Consider the following 21697-nt stretch of genomic DNA (forward strand, 5'->3'; position numbering starts at 1 on the left):
ATTATTATTCAATTCATTTGTTCATTGTTTAATATTATTATCATAATTTTTTTTTGCTATTTTTTTAAAGATTATTGTTAAAATCAATAATGATTTAGAAATAAGACAGAAATTTTTGTAAAATGGAGAATAGTGGAGGATCTCCAGAGATGGAGATCTCCGATAATGATTATTTTATTTGCAACGTCTCGAATGTTATAAAACGATTCCACAGACTGATCTTAACCTAATAGCCCTTAATCCTATTTTTAAATACATTTTTAGATATGTCAAATTCAAATACATCACAAACACTGTTGAACAAACGAAAACAAACATCCAACGGATTATTGAGACCATAAGAGGTTCTATGTCGTCTAATGAACAGTAAGTCACGCTCACGAAGTTGACGGGAAGGTGCATAAAACGAAACACTGGACAACAAAGATGGACAGTCGATGTTTCCCGAAATCAAATCAAAGACAAAAACCCGTTGTAGATTGGATCGTCTGGAGGCAAGCGTTTCGAGAGCGATAAGTCTACAACGGCTTTCATAATCGGGCATGTTCGTTGGGTCAGACCACGGTAATGAGCGAAGGGCGTAACGAATGAAGCTGCGTTGCACTCTCTCCATTCGGATTGTTTGGGTTGTGTGAAATGGAGCCCACACACATACCGCATACTCCAAGATACTACGAACTAATGAGCAGTATAGTGTCTTCATGGCGTAGATATCCTGGAAGTTGCTGGTACTACGTCGAACAAATCCTAGGACTGAGAACGCTTTGGTAGTTGTTAGGTTGATGTGTTCGTTGAATCGAAGCTTGTTGTCGATGGTCACACCGAGATCGCGGATGGAAAGAACACACTCCAGGGGTACGGACCCGATTGAGTACATGAATTCGATTCGTGATTGTCGGCGAGAAAATGCGATAGACTTACACTTTTTCACGTTTAGCTCCATACCGTTCTCAACGCACCATTTTTGCAATTCATCAATATCGGCCTGAAGTGCACAGCAATCGAGGTGAGATGCGACGGATCTGTAAATCTTCAGGTCGTCGGCGTAAAGCAGCTTTCGTGATTTCAATCGGAAGCACAGATCGTTCACGAACAGCACGAAAATTAGTGGCCCCAGCACGCTGCCCTGTGGCACACCGGATGTAATTTGGAACACACGAGAATGCGAACCGTTGATATTGACGAACGCCTTACGTTCAGTCAGATAGGAACGCAACCACTCTGTGATCCAGTGAGGGAAACCCAGGTGACGAAGTTTCGTAATGGCGAGGTCGTGAGGTACTTTGTCGAACGCTTTCGAGAAATCGAAATAAATGGCGTCTACTTGTTGCTTTTTCTCAATTTCAGACGATATAAAGCTGGTGAACGCCATGAGGTTTGTTGTGGTTGACCGCTTCTTTACGAATCCATGTTGAAATTCGGAGATAGTTGTTCGGGATGCTGAATAGAGAACGTTATGCACTAATTCCTCTAACACTTTCGCCAGGCAACACAAAATGGAGATACCACGGTAATTTTCCACGAGGTGATTCGAATCTGTTTTAAATATCGGGCAGATAGAAGCTGTCTTCCATAGCTTCGGGAAAACACTGTGACGAAGCGACTTATTGAAAATCGTTGACAGTGGCTTTTTCAGAGACTCCGCACATTCCTTCAGGAACAACGGTGGAAGATTGTCGCTCCCGGGTCCCTTGGAAGCGTCGAGTTTATTCAAAATAGTCCAAATTTCGAATTGCGTTATGTTGAAAAGTGGTAGATTCACATTCAACGTAGGGCAGTCTCTGATGCTGACAGGTGAAAAAGCTGGTGAGTTAGTGCTATACACACTTTCGAAAAAATCAGCGAACAAATTAGCTACACCGTTCGGAGAATCAGCAGTCTTGTCCCTTAACGTCATCTCAGCGGGGAATTGCTTACACCGTTTACGATTGCGAACGTGCATCCAAAAAGCAGAGGGATTTTGCTTCGCGGTCATCTCCAAGTGAGCAATGTAATCACGAAACGATGCAATCTGGCATTCGTTGTACAAGGTTTCAATTGAACGAAGATGATTGCGATTATCATCTGTCCTTACTCGGAAAAAGCGTTTCCGAGATTTTCGAACAACGTTGCGAAGTTGTTGCAGCTCGGATGTCCACCAAGGATGCTTGTGAGAATGCTGTCTGCACCGTCTACGCGGAACTAACTGATCCAAAATTTTATACACTTTGTCATAAAATGAACATACCATTTCGTCTGTGTCAAGGCCGTTGAAAATCATGTCCCAGTTAACAGCGGAAATTGCAGTGTTCAGCTCCGCATAGTCGCATCGTCGAAAATCGTATTTGTCAGTGTCGTTCAGGCTTCCAGGAAACTGCATAAGAAAGTCGTCAACATCAATACGAAGAACGAACGGCATGTGGTGGTTGTCGAGTTTGAGGAGAGCTGAAGGCGGTTCAATCAATTCAACGTCACTTGGCTCGTCCACGAATGCTAGATCAAGTATCCGACCATTTGAATTCAACAGGCTATTGATTTGGTGTAAACCCGAAGCAACCAAGGTTTCGATTAGCACGATCTCTTGTTCAGAGGATGCGTTTGATGGCAGCAAACCCTTGACATCGTCGTCTTTCTCCCATATTAGACGAGGTAGATTGTAATCGCCGACTACGACAATCTTGTCAGAATCCGAGATACGTTCGCGAAGCTGTTGAATTGCCTCGGAATGTGCAGAATACAACGACGGTTGCGAGTTGGGTCGGAGGTAAATTCCGCATACGTAGATCGTTGAGTTCAAGAGCTTTATGCGAACGACGGCTTGTTCGAGATTACTGCAGTCTTCCAGAGTAACCGAACTACAATTAATGAATCTCATACAAGATCTGGGAAAAAACATAAACGAGTCCCTCATAAGGAAGATATTTCTTCTGGGGACGAATCCGCTCATCCTACCAAGCCCCCCTCTAAGAAAATTGCAAGCCTCCCTTCTCAACCCACTGTTACTTCCACTCCCCCTCTCCCATCATCGATTTCGCTTCCCCCTTCTGATGCTTCCGATCCAACCCAATCCTCGTCCTCGTCCTCATCCTCATCCTCGTCCTCGTCCTCGTCCTCGTCCTCGTCCTCGTCCTCGTCTTCCCCCTCTGTTGTCTCCGCTCCACGTGTCAGAGTTTATCCAGAAGATGCACCTGGAACTGGCCCCTGGGTTGTTTTCCTCCGGCCAAAACCGAAAGGAAAAAACCTTAACGTGATTCAGATCATGAAAGATCTGGCCAGATACACTTCTATCTGAAATTCGCAGGGTTAGACCGAACAAATTGCGAGTTGTCGTGAATGAACGGAAACACGCAAACGAGATTGTTGCTGATCAACATTTCACTCTCGAATATCGAACATTTATACCCTCCCATAACGTAGAAATTGAGGGGGTGATAACTGAAACGGGTCTGACGAGCGAACAAATAAAAGCAGAAGGAAAAGGCAAGTTCAAGAAGCTCCCCTCAATGGAAGTGAAAATCTTGGACTGTCGCCAACTCGGGAAACTTTCCCATGATGGGGACCAAACTAAATTTACGCCGTTCGACTCGTTTCGAGTCACCTTTGCTGGTGCCGCCCTCCCTGACTACGTTATGGTGGACAAATTGAGACTACCTGTGCGACTCTTCGTGCCAAAGCCCATGACTTGCAACAAATGCAAGTCAGTTGGTCACACTTCGGATTATTGTGCCAACAAGGAGCGCTGTGCCACTTGCGGAGAGCAACATGAGGGGAAACCCTGCAGTGCGACTGAGCATAAATGTCCATATTGCGGGGGATCTCCACACGAGCTCTCAGTTTGTGAAAATTACAAGAGTCGCTGGGAGAAACAGAAGCGCTCTTTAAAGGAACGCTCGAAGCGCACATTTGCGGAAATTTTGAAGGGCGCTTCGCCACTGACCCAACAACAAGAACAACCAATCTCAACACACAATACCTTTTCCACGTTGCCAGTTGATGAAATGGAAGCGGACGCAGCTAGCGGGGGCACACCGTTTATTTTCAAAGGGAATCCCCGGCGCAAAAATGTGACCACTCCCAAAGTTCAAGAACAAGTCCCCACGGTTATATCCTCTGTTAGCTTGCCTAAAAAATCGAGTGCAGCGGACAAACAAAACCAGGTTCCTCCTGGCTTCCGTGGGAATATTTCATCTTCGAACGACCCAGCACTCGAGGGGACATCAAAAACCCCAACTGTCCCTGTTTCGCCGTCAAGCTCAACTTCCCAATCGGGATTTATAAAGTTGACTGACCTTGTGGATCAAATCTTCACGTGTTTTAATGTTTCCGATTCCATCAGAACCATTGTCATCTCAATGCTTCCAGTACTGAAGACAATTTTGCAACAATTGATGCAAACATGGCCCCTCTTTGCAATGATTATCTCTCTTGATGTCTAATTTAAATAGAGAGGTCGGAGATATCACTGTTTTACAGTGGAATTGTCGTAGTCTTATCCCTAAATTGGATACATTCAAATTTTTAATTCATAAGTTCAATTGTGATGTTTTTGCTCTGTCCGAAACTTGGCTTTCTTCGCGAGATGATCTCTCTTTCCACGATTTTAATATCATACGCTTGGACCGTGGTGACAGATACGGAGGGGTGTTATTGGGTATCAATAAGTGCCACTCATTTTTTCGAATTGACCTTCCACCTATTGGAGGGATCGAAGCTGTTGCTTGTCATGCAAACATCAGAGGCAAAGACCTCTGTATTGTCAGCTTGTATTGGCCTCCGAGAGCTGCGGTTAGCCGCAATCAACTTGTTGACATGTGCTCACTCCTTCCTGAGCCACGATTGATCTTGGGAGACTTCAACTCTCACGGAACTGCCTGGGGGGAACAGTACGACGTCAATCGTTCATTGTTGATATATGATCTTTGTAACAGTTTCAATATGACCGTTTTGAACACTGGGGAAACAACACGTGTACCTAAACCTCCTGCTAACCCAAGTGCTCTTGACCTCTCGCTTTGCTCGAATTCACTATCGTTAGATTGCAAGTGGAATGTAATCCAGAACTCCAACGGTAGTGATCACTTGCCAATCAAAATTTCCATCACCATTGGGTCGAATTCTTCTGAATCTATAAACATGGCATATGACCTCACAAGACACATTGACTGGAAAAAATATGCGGACGCGATTGCTCTAGCCATCAATTCCAGAGATGGTTTACCTCCATCGGAGGAGTATAACTTCCTTTCTCGTTTGATCTATGACAGCGCGGTTCGCGCTCAAACGAAACCCATCCCAGGTTCCACCATTTCCCGAAGGCCTCCCAATCTATGGTGGGATAGCCAGTGTTCCAAGCTTTATGTAGAAAAATCGAATGCATTTAAAGCTTTTCGGAAACGTGGAACCCCTGAAAATTTTCAAACGTATTTAGCCCTTGACGATCAATTTAAAAACTTAATCAAAGGGAAAAAACGTGCTTATTGGCGAAATTTCGTGGGAGGTTTGTCACGAGAAACGTCAATGAAAAAATTATGGAAAGTGGCTCGAAACATGAGAAATCGTTCTTCAACGAATGAAAGCGAAGAATATTCACATCGATGGATTTTTAATTTTGCACGGAAGGTTTGTCCTGATTCCGCTCCTGTGCAAAAAATGTTCGAGATATACCACAAGGTAGGTGCGATCTTGATTCCGAGTTTTCGATGGTAGAATTCTCTCTTGCTCTGCTCTCATGTAACAATTCTGCTCCGGGATCGGATAGAATTAAGTTCAACTTGCTGAAAAACCTCCCTGATGTGGCGAAACATCGCTTGTTGAATTTATTCAATCGGTTTCTGGAGAATAATATTGTTCCAGATGATTGGAGACAAGTACGAGTTATAGCTATTCAAAAACCCGGAAAACCCGCGTCCGACTTCAATTCGTACCGCCCAATAGCAATACTGTCTTGTATACGGAAATTGTTGGAGAAAATGATCTTGTTTCGCTTTGATCGATGGGTTGAAACGAATGGCCTGCTCTCAGATACACAATATGGGTTCCGCAGGGGCAAGGGAACGAATGATTGTCTTGCGTTGCTTTCTTCAGAAATTCAAATGGCTTACGCCGAAAAAAAACAAATGGCTTCAGTATTCTTGGACATAAAGGGGGCCTTCGATTCTGTTTCAATAGAGGTTTTGTCGGACAAATTATACTCTCGGGGTCTGCCACCTCTATTTGAATAATCTTGGGGTCTGGTTCGACTCCAAATGTACTTGGGGGGCCCATATTAGGTATCTGAGTAAAAAATGCCAACAAAGAATAAACTTTCTCCGTACAATTACCGGCACCTGGTGGGGAGCCCACCCAGAAGATCTTATAATGTTGTATCGAACAACTATTCTCTCAGTGATGGAGTATGGCAGTTTCTGTTTTCAATCAGCTGCCAAAACACACCTCATTAAACTCGAGCGAATTCAGTATCTTTGTCTCCGTATCGCGTTGGGATGTATGCCCTCAACGCATACCATGAGTCTCGAGGTTTTGGCAGGCCTACTCCCACTAAAAGATCGCTTCAATTTATTATCTCTTCGGTTCTTCATCCGGTGTAAGGTCATGAACCCATTGGTGATCGGAAATTTTAAGCAATTGATCGAGCTAAATTTTCACTCCGGATTCATGAGTTCATATCATGAATTCATCTCCATGCAGGTTGATCCTTCTTCGTATATTCCCAACCGTGTTTGTTTCCCTGACTACATCAATTCCTCTGGGCATTTTGATCTGTCCATGAAGCAAGATATCCATGGATATTCAGATTACCAACGATTGAGGATCGCTCCAACGATCTTCGATGAAAAGTATGGGGGTATCAATTGTGATAATATGTACTTTACTGATGGGTCCACTATAAACGAGTCCACAGGATTTGGAGTGTTCAACGAATTTTTTAGCACCTCACACAGTCTTCAGAATCCTTGCTCAGTGTATATTGCTGAATTGGCAGCAATTCATTGGGCGCTGGACAGCGTCGCCTCACGACCTGTTGAACACTAGTACATTGTAACGGATAGTCTTAGCTCTGTCGAAGCTATCCGTTCAGTAAGGCCGGAAAAGCACTCGCCGTACTTCCTTGAGAGAATACAACAAATTTTGAGTGCTTTATCCAGACGCTGTTATGTCATTACCTTTATCTGGGTCCCTTCACATTGCTCCATTCCGGGTAATGAGAGGGCTGACTCATTAGCAAAGGTAGGTGCAATTGAAGGCGATATTTATCAGCGTCAAATCGCCTTCAATGAATTTTATTCTTTAGTCCGCAAAAATACCATCGCTAACTGGCAACGCAAGTGGAATGAAGATGAATTGGGCCGGTGGTTTCACTCGATTATCCCTAAGGTTAGCCTCAAACCGTGGTTCAAAAGTCTGGAATTGAGTCGGGACTTTATTCGCACCTTCTCCCGACTCATGTCCAATCACTGTTCGTTAGATGCACTACTCTTTCGTTTCAATCTTGCCAGCAGCAATCTCTGCGTTTGTGGCCAAGGTTATCACGACATCGAGCACATTGTTTGGTCGTGCGAGGTGTATCTGGTCGCCAGATCGAATTTAAAAAACTCCCTTCGGGCCCGAGGAAGACAACCCAATGTACCGGTGAGAGATGTGTTGGCTCGGTTAGACCTTGATTACATGTCCCATATATATGTTTTCCTTAAAGCTATAGATCTTCGTGTGTGATTGCCCCTAAATCCTTATACCCTCCTTTCCTTCCTTTGCGGGTAATTCGTCCCCTTGCTATAAATAGTAGAATAAGTTGAAATGTAAATACACTATAGATATACGAATAGATTTATAAATTGAGTGTTCATCAACATTGTTACAATTTCCTTATATCCCATCCTTCTCCTAAAAATATGTCACCCTCCTAAACTCGAATACACCGCGAGTAATCGGTTTTCCACCTTACTAACCATAGATGTAAGAAAATTGTTTATATATATAGTTTTAAAATTATATTTAAGAATTCGGCTCCTTTAAACTTAAGTAACTGAGCCTGTAAAAATAAACGAATTAAAAAAAAAAAAAAAAGAAATAAGTCACGCGTTGGGCGTGAGAGAGGCGATTCTTTGGAAGTAGCATCAGTAGGAGCCAAACTGGAGACGAAATCGGAAGAACCGATTCAGAAAGAGTCTGTAAGTGAAGCTAAAAATTAATATGGGAGTGCACCGTTGGGCTGAAAAATGTAAATTCTTCTTTGAAATGTTGATAAATCGAATGCTTAATATTTCTCGTATTCTTTGTTATTTATTCAAGACAAATTTCAAAAAGCCCATGAAGGTGATACTCACCACCACCACTAGATCGATGAATAAGTAATTCCTCTTTCAGGTTAGTGAACTGGTTCCGAATCCAATATTGGCCTCAGTGTGCGAGCGAACAGATTTTGGTCTCTTAAAAGCAACATTAGCGGGAATGCCATGCGAGTTCTTGATCGATTCGTGTGCCCAAGTCAACACGGTGACAGAGTTAGTGTTCGAGAAATTAATCGCAAATGATAAGTACAACAAAGGGGTTTACAACATTTAACTAGGAACCGATCGTCGTTGAAGGCCTATGCGGCATCAGACGGCATAGAAGTTTTGTGTACCTTTGAAGCGTTTTTTTATGTTTCGGAAGATCGTCCAATGCTGCTCGAGAAGTTTTATGTCGTAAGGGAATTGCGTTCATTACTAGGCAGGGCCACGGCGATCAGATACAGTTTATTACTTATTGGATTGAAGGTTCCCGTTATCGATAGTGCTTCAGAAGGCAATAAGGACAATAGATGGCGGAACATAGCTTTCATCTGCTCGGGAGCAATTTTTCCTAAATTCAACATTCCTGCTATTGAAATACGCTACGATTCGAGTAAACCTCCATGTCGTAACATATATATGAACGTACCCATTGCGATGAAAGAGGTAGTTCGACATAGACTCGATGAACTAATAACAGCGGGTATAATTGAGCTCGTCACAGATGAGATGAATATGTCATTTTGCTCATCAATGCTCGTTGTTCCAAAAGGACCAAATGATTTCCGTTTAGTCGTTGATCTACGAGGTCCAAACAGATATATCATCCGTAACCCGTATGCAATGCCCAGTCTTGATAAAATTCTTGCAAAATTAGAAGGCGCAAAGTGGTTTTCAACCATAGACTTAACTAGCGCATTTTTTCATATCGAGCTTCATGAGAATTCACGACATTTAACCAATTTCATGACGGAATTCGGCATGTTCCTGTACATTCGACTCCCCTTTGGTTTATGCAATTCACCGGACATATTCCAGGAGGTAATGGAACGAACATCTAAGAATGTTGGCCAATGGTACCAGATTTTATTGGTCTGACGCTGAGGAGGCTGAATTCACGACTGCAGACTGATACAATAGAAGCCATAAAAACGCTAGGGAACTTTAGCAATACAGATAAAACCGAACTTTTTGTTGATGCTTCCCCTATAGGTTTAGGATCCGTATTAGTCCAAAACGCAACACATGGTACACCTAGAATAATTGCATGTGCCTCGAAGGCACTCACTATTACCGAGCAAAATTACCCCCAATCTCACAGAGAAGCGTTAGCCGTAGTATGGGGCGTTGAGCGTTTTACATTCTATCTTACCGGTAGAACATTTGTGGTGCGTACAGACGCAACGGCAAACGAATTCATCTTCCACTCCAACTACCGTATTGGGAAGCGAGCGTTCGCAAGAGCCGAGGGATATGCATTGAGACTCCAGCCATATGACTTCACAATAGAGAGAATTGAAGGACAAGAAAACGTAGCGGATGCATTATCACGATTGATTCGCGATACCCAGGATCCTGAATCTTTTGGAGATGACGATGAGTCACATGTATTGTGTACTCTAGACGCTGGTTGTATGGAAATCACCTTAAGTGAGATAGAATGTTCTTCAGAACATGATGAGGAGTTGAATAACTTACGAGATGCTTTGAGTCACAACATTTGGCCTGAGGAACTTCGTAAATACGAAGCACATCGGAAAAATATACATATTCTTGGAGCATTATTTTGTAAAGGCGACCGGATCATTTTACCTAAAGCATTGAGGAAAAAAGCGATGATTTCTGCTCATAGTGGACACATTGGTGAAGTTGCCATGAAGCTTATCATGCGCGAATTTTTCTGGTGGCCGAAAATGAGCACCGAGATCGAAGCTTTTATCAAAAAACTGTGAATCATGTGTACTACTGTCAAGAAAAAACCCTCCAGTACCTTTGGCTTCACGCGAACTTCCGAATGGACCGTGGGAAATAATTCAAATCGACTTTCTCTCGGTATCAGGATTCGGGTCGGGGGAATTCCTCATGATTGTGGATACGTATTCGCGGTTTTTAGCCGTAATTGAAATGTATCGCATTAACGCTGATGCTGTAAATTCGGCCTTATCGGATATCTTTAAACGTTGGGGATTGCCTCTCATAATCCAGAGTGATAATGGACCTCCATTTCAAAGCTCAGCTTTCTGTGATTTCTGGGAAGATAAAGGAGTAAAAGTACGTAAATCGATTCCGTTGTGCCCACAGTCAAACGGTTTAGTTGAAAGACAGAATCAGTCAATAATTAAAACATTATCGGCAGCTAAGATCGATGGCAAAAATTGGCGAAAAGCTCTAGATGTATTTGTACATTACCACAATACGTTGATTCCGCATTCAAGGTTGAATATAACCCCATTCGAACTACTCGTTGGGTGGAAGTTTAGAGGCACGTTCCCAAGCCTCTGGAACGAAATGTATGAAAAAGAAATAGACCGTATGAATGTTCAAGAGACAGATGCAGACGCCAAGCTGATAAGTACGAAATACGCAAACCGGAGACGAGGAGCAAAATGTTCCGACATACACGTCGGAGATACCATATTTTTGAAACAACAAAAAAAATCTAAGGCAGATCCAACCTTCTCATCCGAGCGTTATACTGTTATAGCTAAAGATGGACCAAAAATAGTAATTGCAAGTGGAAATGGAGTGCAATATACCAGAAGTATAAATGACTTAAAAAAAGTACCCGATCCTACACCACTTAGTGAAACTGAATTGGAGTCAGATTATGAGGATAGACTAGATGAATATACTAAGGCAGTTAAGGAGCAAGATAAAAAAAATCATCAAAATCGGTCAGCCTTCAGCAAAAGGGGAACAGTGAAGAAACCCGCTAGATACAACGACGATTTTATTTACAGAATATATCAATGAAATTATAGAAAATAAATGTTAAACGAACATCGAGTATTTGATATTCATTAAATGAAACAATAAATTTATATTTTATATTGACTGGTCAATATACACGTTGAAATTGATGAAAAATTAAATTAAAATTGGAACACAACGTTATGTAATGAATAGAAATGCGATTTGCGAAAAAAACATTGCTAAAAGTTTTGTGCTGATATAGTAATAGGCTGATTGTGTTGAACAAATAATACCAAAATAATTTTTTATATCCAATGAGAATGATTGTTTATATCATTCATGCGATTTCATTACAATTTAACAATTTAGAGTAGAGAAGGGAAATATTGTGGGAAATGTGATGAGTCGGTTTAAATTCTATGAAATTTGAAGAATTATGTTCGACACTATTATTTGAAACACCTTTTGGATTTCAGTTCGGAGGATTGAAAGTGTGGATGAAATAACACACAAATATATATATTTAGATTACAGTGTAAGGAAACGCAAAATTGTATGCGATTGACGAACGCAAGTTGTTTCGTGATATGCAAGAAAATAAAAAAATCAAGTTATTAAATCATACAGGTGCGAAAGAGAAAAAGAATCCGATAGGGCTTTGCAACAAAAAGAGAAAGAGAATTTTAATGCATTGCGTGATTGAGGTTGGTTTCTCTCGTCATTCAGTATACGATATTTGATGCGGTAACACGCGTTGTAAAGACGGAGAAATAAAAAAAATAAAAATGGAGATTGGAAACAAACACGACAACAATGACCTGATTAAAATGTTGCATCTTGTGTCTTTTTTGTCAATGTGTGCTCTGAAGGTAAGCTTTCGATCGAAAGTTAGACCCAGATACACTACTTCTGAAGACCATTCAATGCTATTGCCAATAAGACTGACTGTCATATTTTGAGGAGGAACAAGCTTTGGAGTGTTCTTGTGGGGAAACAATATGACTTGTGTCTTTGCTGTATTTGTGCATATTTTCCAATTATTGAAATATCCAGACAAAGAGTCTAACCCTCTTTGAAGTTTAGATCTTAGTTCTGTGATACTTCTGCCCTTGTAAATGATGGCAGTGTCATCTGCAAATAGTGACATGGATCCTTGAGGAACACCTGCATTCACAATGAATTTCTCTGATGAAATATTGTTTATAGAAAAATTGAACGCTCTATCAGAAAGATAATTTTTGATAATTTTTATCAAGTATGTAGGAAAACCAAAGTTCTGAAGCTTGTAAATGAGACCATTATGCCAAACATTATCAAATGCTTTTTCAACATCAAGAAGTGCCATGGCAGATGATTTTGAAACTGACTTGTTTCGTCTGATTATATTGTATACTCTACGAAGCTTGTGAATTTAGAGTGACGTTTTCGGAATCCAAACTGCTCATCCAAAAATATATTGTGCTCATCTGCAAAAGCAAGAATGCGCGTTAATATAATTTTTTCGAATACTTTCGAAAATGCTGGGAGAAGGCTAATTGGTCGATAGCTCTTTGAAGAAGAAGGATCTTTTCCGGGTTCTAGTATCGGGATCACTTTTGCCAACTTCCAACTCGAGGGGAAGTTGCCAAGTGATAGACATCTGTTGAAGACAGAAGTCATAATTTCATATAAGCTGTTACTAAGATGTTTCAACTCAATGTTAAATATACTGTCGAAGCCGGGGGCCTTCATATTCTTCAACGAGCGTATAACCGAGATAACCTCTGCAGTCGAGATGATTTCATTCTCTTGAGGTACATAATGGATATTGTCAATAGCCCTTACAGTATCATTCGCCGAAGCTTCAAATGGACTTGTAATGTTCTGGCCAAGATTGTGTGAACTAGCGAATTGGTTGCCAATTGCATTAGCCTTTTCGGCAGGTGTTATCAATCGTTCTGAATTGTCAGGAAGAGGAGAAGAAGAGGAGGAATAGGATTAGACTTGGTCTTGAGAATTTTAACGAGCCTCCAAAATGGCTTGGAGTTATTCGGAAGTTTACTAATATCTTTTGCGAATTTTTTGTTACGAAGATCAATCATTCTGGCCTGCATAACCTTGGTTAACTGATTATACTGTCGTTTCCTCTCTCGAATACCAGTACGTTGGTACTGCCTTCGATAGAAGTTCCGAAGCCTAATCAAATGTTTAGTAATGGAATCAATTTGAACAGAGTCACTCACCTGAATCGTTTCTGGGATGTGGTTTTGGCGAGCCTGAATAACTGCAGTTTGAATAGAGCTGACTGTTGCTTCGATATCTTCGGGAGATTCAAGAGGCTGATCAAGATCAATGTTGTTGTCAATAAGCTGCTGGAATTCCACCCGATTCGCACGATGATAGTCCCGTCTACATTGTGGCCTCCTGACTACGACATTCACTCCCAATTAAACCATCACTGGGAATTGATCCGAACTCAACTCGTTAAGGGCAATAGGATCACCGATGTGGCGATCCATGTTGGTAATGAAGAAATCTATTATGGAATATACTCCAGAACGAGAAATGCGAGTGGGGGTCGCTGGACTAAGAATCCTGTAGTGCCCACACTGTAGATCATCATTTAGAGTCACTCCATTTTGATTCCTCCTTTGGTTTCCCCAGGACTGATGTCGAGCATTAATGTCCCCGCCGATGACGTATTTCGACTGCCTTCGTGTTAGCTTGATGATATCGTTTTTAAGAAGCAACGCCGAGCCATCCCTGATTGACGTCTGTTTGGGATAGTAGACCGCAATCACGATAATAGGCCCAATCGATGTTGTTATTCCCGCTCCAATAGCTTCGATGATGTTGAGTTTCAGGCACGGCAAAAGTCGATATCTGATTTTTTTTTCCAAAATATATATTTTATTAAGGCACATGTGGCGTTAGCCTGACGGGGCCGGGAGTCCAATATTTTGACAATTTTAGTCTTACAACTATGTTAGTAATATGTAACCGATTACTCGCGGTTGGCTCGAGGTTAGTATTACAAGTGTTCTCATAATTGGTATGTTGCAGTCTTCGATGCTCTGTACGTGTGCTCGACACGGGATACTTCCTATTGGGATGCAGCTGACCATTAATCAGCAACGTCACTAGCCAGCACAATCATCAGCTCGTGTAGAGTTGTCATGAGCGGTACAACCTTTGGCTCTTGTTGAATGATCAGTGGACTGCACAACCTTCGGCCCGTGTATCTGTAAAGAGTGTGTGTATGTATTGCCGCGACTAAGTAAAAGTTTATCGATCGGATAGGAGGGATATGAAACGGGGACACAACGAAGGAAACATCATTAAACGTTGACATCGGCGTTTCTGAGGAACAGGTATAGATGAAGCAGAAGATCAGGATCCCGGCTACCTAAGATATCCCGGACGGGGATATCCGATTGTCTGCCTTGTGCTCTCAGTGCTCTAGAGAGCTGAGAGCGAGCAGCATGGAACCGGATACACGACCAGACAACATGCTCTATGTCGTGGTAGCCATCGCCACAATCACAAAGATTGTTTGCTGCGAGCCCAATGCGATAGAGATGCGCGTTTAGGTTGTAGTGATTGGACATAAGCCGAGATATCACGCGAATGAAATCACGACCTACATTCAATCCCTTAAACCAAGCTTTCGTCGAGACCTTAGGTATAATCGTGTGTAACCAACGACCGAACTCATCACCACTCCACATGCGCTGCCAACTTACGAGCGTATACTGACGAGGAATGTGGAAAAATTCATTATAAGCAATTTGCCTCTCAAAAAGTGTGCCTTCTCCCCGGAATCGAGCAATGAGAGGGAACCCATGCTAAGGTAATCTTGAATAATTTTTCGACCAAAACACTCAATAGTTGTCTTATTCTTTTTAGGAAATAAGATGAGCGTTTATCAACTTTCATTGAGCGGATTGCCTCTAATGAGCTGAGACTGTCTGAAAAAAATAAAATAGTGGTCGATGGGCAATGTTTCAATGATCCCTAATGCGTAATATATCGCACCGAGTTCAGCGACATACACGGAACAAGGATCTTTGAGTTTGAAAGAGGCACTGGAATTTTCATTGAAGATACCGAAGCCAGTGGACCCGGTTATGAATGAACCGTCAGTAAAGAACATTTTATCAGATCTAACTTTCCCATATTCTGCCTAAAATATCGGCGGAATAGAATCGGAGCGTAGGTGATCTGGGATTCCATGGATGTTTTGTCGCATGGACAGATCAAAAATGACAGAGGAATTGCAGAAGTATGGGAAGCAAACTTGGTTGGAGATGCCTGGTGAAGGGTGCACGTCGTGGGTAAGGTACTCATGGTATAAAGACATAAAACTTGACTGAGGAGTCAGTTGGAGTAGATTTTCGAAGTTATCAATCACCAATGGATTCATGATCTTGCAACGGTGAGAAATCTGTAGGATAATTCTGTGAACCGAAGAGTAAGCGGGGGTACTCCTGCCAAAACTTCGAGACTCATCGTATGTGTCGAATGCAAACACCCCATGGCTATACGCAAGCAACGATATTGTATTCTCTCCAGCTTGAGAATATGAATCCTGGCAGCTGATCGGAAGCAAAAACTGCCATATTCTAATACTGATAATATCGTTGTTTTGTACAACTGAATGAGGTCTCCTGGATGGGCACCCCACCATGTTCCGGTAATTGTTTGGAGAAAATTGATTCTTTGCTGGCATTTCTGTTTCAAATACGCAATGTGTCTCCCCTAGGTACACTTAGAATCAAAATATACACCCAGGTATTTGAAAAACATAGAGTGTTGGATCGTTTTGCCGGATAGGTGAAGCTGGAATTGGGCGGGTTCGTGCTTCCTAGAAAAAACGACCATTTCAGTTTTCTCCGTAGAGAATTCGATACCCATCTTGAGGGCCCACGTGAACAGATTGTTCAGGGTATCTTGCAACGACTTTTGCAGAACGACGGGATTAGTACCCGTGATGGAAATAACTCCATCGTCTGCAAATTGTCTCAGCGTGCAGTCTCTAGTTAGACAATCATCCATATCATTGACGTAAAAACTGTACAAGAGGGGGCTTAGGCAGGAGCCTTGTGGTAGGCCCATAAAACTGTAACGAGAAGATTTCGAGCTGCCATGAGAGAAAATCATGTGCTTTTCTGACAGTAAATTGTACAGGAAATTGTTAAGAATTGGTGAAAGTCCACTATTATGAAGCTTCTCTGAGAGAATTTCCATGGAAACTGAATCAAATGCCCCTTTGATATCGAGAAAAACGGAAGCCATTTGTTCTTTGCGAGCAAATGCGATTTGGATTTGAAAAGATAGCAGCGCGAGACAATCATTTGTCCCTTTACCTCGGCGGAAGTCAAACTGCGTATTTGACAGCAAATTGTTCGTTTCGACCCACTTGTCCAAACGAAGTAAAATCATTTTCTCTAACAATTTACGAATACAGGATAATATTGCAATCGGCCTATACGAGTTGTGATCGCAAGCCGGCTTGCTGGGTTTCCGTATGGCTATCACTCTCACTTGTCTCCAGTCATGCGGGACAATATTCAGCTCCAGAAACTTGTTGAACAAGTTCAGCAAACGCTGTTTTGCCAAGTCGGGAAGATTCTTCAACAAGTTGAATTTAATCTTGTCCGACCCCGGAGCTGAATTGTCACATAAGAGAAGGGCAATTGAGAATTCCACCATCGAAAAATTCTCATAATCGCTTTGAAGTGGAATGTCGCGTACGACGTTTTGTGCAGGAACGGTGTCGGGGCAAACCTTCCTTGCAAAGTTAAAAATCCAACGGTCAGAGTATTCCTCACTTTCGTTTGTACGGTTCCAGCCACGCATTTTCCTAGCCGTATTCCAAAGAGTGCTCATAGCGGTCTCCCTTGACAAACCATTGACGAACTTCCGCCAATATCCACGCTTTTTTGCTTTAATCAAACCTTTTAGTTTGGCTTCTAGAGCTTGGTACTTTAGAAATCATTCCACTAATCCAGTTTTCCTGAATTTTTTGAAAGCGGATGATTTTTCAAGGTAGACCTTTGAACATTCCTTGTCCCACCAAAGTGATAAGGGACGGCGTCGGAAAGTGGTAGCCGGTACACGTTTCTTTTGAGCATGAAGTGCGCTTTCGTAAATCAAACTCGATATAAAGTTATACTCTTCGAGTGGAGGAAGTTCATGCATTGAAACAATTGCTTCAGATATTATTTCCGCAAATGTTCTCCAGTCAATATTCTTCGTGAGGTCATACGAAATATTGACTGACTCACGAGAGCTTGATTCCGTGGGGATCTTGGATTACCTTCCACATGCAATCCAGGGAAAACGAAGAAGAGCATAGAGATATGCTTGCCCGTGCAGGATGGTTGGCTATTCTGGTTGCTACCCCAGTATTCAAAACTGTCAATTTGAAGTTGTCGCACAGATCATAAATCAAAGTGGCACGGTTGTCATCGTAGAGTGATCCCCATGCTGTTCCATGGGAGTTAAAATCACCTAAGATTACCCGCGGCTCCGGCATTGCCTCAATAGTATCAAAGAACTGATGGCGGCCTACCGTAGTTCTGGGAGGGATATATATCGAAGCTATGCAGAGGTCTTTGCCATTGATTTGTGTCTGGCAAGCAACAACTTCAATGCCTGTCATCGATGGGAGAGTGACTCTATAGAAGGAGTGACATTTTTTGTTCCCCAATAGTACGCCACCAAACGAGTCATTTCGATCGAGGCGAATAATGTTGAAATCGTGGGAATTCAGCTCGTCGGCTGAAGAAAGCCATGTTTCACAGAGGGAAAATACATCACAGTTAGAGCTATGAACTAAAAATTTAAATTGATCTAGTTTAGGGATGATGCTTCTGCAATTCCACTGTATTATAGTGGTCAATTCCTTGACCTCTTGCACTGAATCAGGCATCGAGGGAAATGAACGCTGCTAAAAAGGCACATTTTTCTTTCAAGAATGTTCTCACTACCGGAAGCAAACATAATACTATGCTTTTAAGAGAGTCATTAATATTCAAAGCATTCAAAATGTTGTCCACCAGGTCAGAAAGCGCAAACAAGCCAGGTTGTGACTGTTGCTTTGACCGCGAAAAAGGAACAGACGTATTGGGTGTTGTTCCGGAACGTGCTGAGGACCCCTGGTTAGTAGAAGAACCGTGTAAACCAGGACGTACTTGCTTCGGTCTATTTTCAGCACGTTCGGTTCGAAGTTTCAATCCAACTTAGGAAATTTCGGACTTCTTACTGGGGAGTGATGGAAAAGTAGTAATTTTCCTTTTCCTGATGGCACCCTGCGATGTACCAGAACTTCCCGCGTTGGGAGCGTCAGCGACAGGCTCGTCGTTCTGCAGGAGGGAGTAAGGATTGTCCTGCGTCGTTGGCACGGAATTCTTAAGCATTTCTGCATAAGTCCGTTTTGAAAATTCCTTTAAGGAACGCTTGATTTTTTCCCCTCTTTGTATGTACACCGGGCATTGAGAAAGATCATGGGGGGCCCCGTCGCAATGAAGACGCTTGCGCTCTTTTGCGCAAGAAGTCCCATCATGACTCTCTCCACAATCTGCGCAACGCTTTTTGTTGCAACAGTAGACGGCCGTGTGACCAAGTTGCTTGCAGTTGTTGCAACTCATTATCCGGGGTAAAAATAATCGAACAGGTAAACGAAGCGCATCTATCGAAACGAAGTTTGGAAGGGCGGAGCCCTCAAAGGTTACTCGAAAAGAATTTGTCGAACTGAGAACTCTCTTATTATTTATAATAGATACGGATTTCAGTTGGTCGCATGCAAGAATCTTCACAGTTTTAAGCGAAGAGTTCTTGAAGCGACCGACTCCATCCTTGAGTATATCATTTCGGGTCAAACCCTTTTCGGTGATTACGCCGTCAATTTCTACGTTACGACAGGGCACGTATACGCGATACTCAATCGCAAAGAGATCGCAACGGGTTATATCATTTGCTTGGGTCCGGCTGGAGACGACAACTCGTAATTTGTTTGGCCCCATCCGAGTAATCTCGGTAACATCTGAGAAGTTTTTTGTCAGCTCTTTAGAGATGCGAATAACATTGAGGGGTTTGGATTTTCGCCTAAAGTACACAATGAATGGGCCTTTGGAACCCTCAGGATATACTTTTTGACGAAAATCCAGTTTTTCTTCATCCTCCTCATCACCAGAAATTACGTTTTCTATTTCCTTTCTTCTTCCAATTTCTACTCCACCTTCCGGTTCTTCAGGGGGTTCCATATCAGAGATATACGTTGGCGTCGTTGCGGGATCCTCCCCGCCTTCAGCCATAGTAATAAATTTCGTCAACTGTTCGATATGAACAGAATTTATTGGTAATAAAAAAAATTAAAAAATAAATATAATAAGATAAACTTCTATTTTAGTTACAGTAGAAAATTATAGTTATTCAAACTAATTTTTATTAAATTAAATTCAAAAATGAAAAAAGTTGCAACAAATGTTCAAGTGCAATATATATGAAGATGGTCACCCTAATGCCAACGCTTGATGATTACGTAAACACCAAGCGAAACAATGGTATCTGTTATGCACAGAAAGTGGAAGAAATGATAGAAAGGTGAAAAAAAAGAAATAAACTTCTACTTGCCGCTGCGGTGTGACGTATGTGATGAGTATATGTGATCTGTTGAATGGATCCTCAGTGTCTCGATCGTACACCACTTATTTGGTTGAGATTCACCACGCTTGCAAGCGCGCCGGATGAAAAAAACACCAAATCTGATGTCGATGTTATTTCTGATGACACCTCCTCCACCAGAACCAGCACGATCCATTCTCAATAGACAATAATTCGGGACTCGAATATTAATATTCGGTTTAAGATGCGTCTCAGTAACGATAGCTACGTCGATGCTGTTTGTCACCAGGAAGTCAGTGAACTCGATGAGCTTACTCTTAAGAGAGCAGGCTAATAAAAATGCAGGTTAAAATAAAAATGTAGCATGACTTGTACTTGTTCCTGTTGGTTGCGACAACTTCTAGTCTGTCGATCTAGTTCAAGAAACAGGGTTGCAAGTTCTTGCATGCTATAAAGCTCCTCAGTAGAAGAGGAATGAGGTGAAGGTTTTGGTGTAGGTGGTAAACCAATAGCTGCAACCTTACTATAGCTCGGTTGCTCCTTTTTTGGCTTTTCGCTAGAAGAGGCCGTTTGGGGGCGACCTGTAGGAAGTGGAAGAGGAGGAAGAACAGGAATCGTGCGAGAAACCATTGGAGGGAACTCTTTGTCAGTAAGTTCTGGAACCTTCTTCCTATTCTGTGTTTTATCAGTAGCTTGCTTCCGGATACGTTTAAAATCCGCACGTTTTGTGCAGCTACGGCTGGTGGCTTGGTGACTTTCGCCACAGTTAACGCATTTGCGAGGTTCTTTTTCTGGAAGGCTGCAAGTGCTTGTTAGGTGGTCAGCAGCACACTTGCCACAACGAGTTTTCATGTGACAGTTTCTTGTTCCGTGTCCGAAACCAAGGCAATTTGAACATTGCGTTACATCCCGATGTTGAGGTTTGTATCGGTCCCATTGTACCGAGATGTTGAAGATCTCACTGATTTCTCTTAGGCGAGTTATGTTGGCTGATCCTTTCTTGAAGTGAAATCAGGTACAAAACATTGGAATACCCATTGTCTGGTGTTTTATGCCGAGTCATCCGATACACAGCCAACGGCTGAATATTGTATGATTGTTCCAGATCTTTTTTAATATCCTCCAACTCAATAGCAGGAAGACCTCGCAACACCACCTTAAATGGTTTTTCAGACGGCGTATCGTGAGTGTAAAACTCATGATTTTTTGATTTTAGGTATGATCCAATTATTTTATATTGCTCCAGGTTGGGACTAGTGATTTTAATCCCGATGCTGCATATTTTAAAAAACTGGCTGCAATTTCAGCGCCAGCAGTTCAGACCTCAAAGTTCCTATATCTCTCGATGTTGTAAAATAAGGTGGTACTTTCACCTTTTTCTCAACATTTACTTTCCTGGTAGTTGGTCCCTCCTCGGTATGGCCATCCAATAAAGCATAGCGGATCCTTTCTAATATTGGCTCCTTGCCGGTGTCCGATCGATGTCGTTTGTTGTTGCCATGTGGTATGCCTGGGTCGGTTGATCGGGTTTTCCCCATTGTTGTAGTCCTCAAGGGCAGACAGGTAGATGATGAATCGCAGGTAGGCAATCTGAAAAGAGAAATAAATAGCTTTTTAAAAACCAGGTAATGAATGGAGCTCCTAACACGTCCTCTGTCGACGGTCGGAGTGGAATGAAAGTTTGCCTCAGCGAGATCCACTGTTTATACTCTAGGCAAGTATTACCCTTCATTCTTCTACTTTTCCTTTGTTCACGGAGACTTTAAATCCTACGATTTCCCCTCCGTTGGTCGTCGATAAGTTGCTCGTTATTGATAGCTCTGTTCGGGAAAGCACACAAATGGACAGAACACATGTATGGGAAAATGGAAACGCTTAAAGTTTTTATGAATTTTAACCATTTACAAACCAGGTGATTCTAATGTATA

This window comes from Toxorhynchites rutilus, chromosome 3 (assembly GCF_029784135.1).
Source record: "Toxorhynchites rutilus septentrionalis strain SRP chromosome 3, ASM2978413v1, whole genome shotgun sequence".
In the NCBI taxonomy this organism is placed as follows: domain Eukaryota; kingdom Metazoa; phylum Arthropoda; class Insecta; order Diptera; family Culicidae; genus Toxorhynchites; species Toxorhynchites rutilus.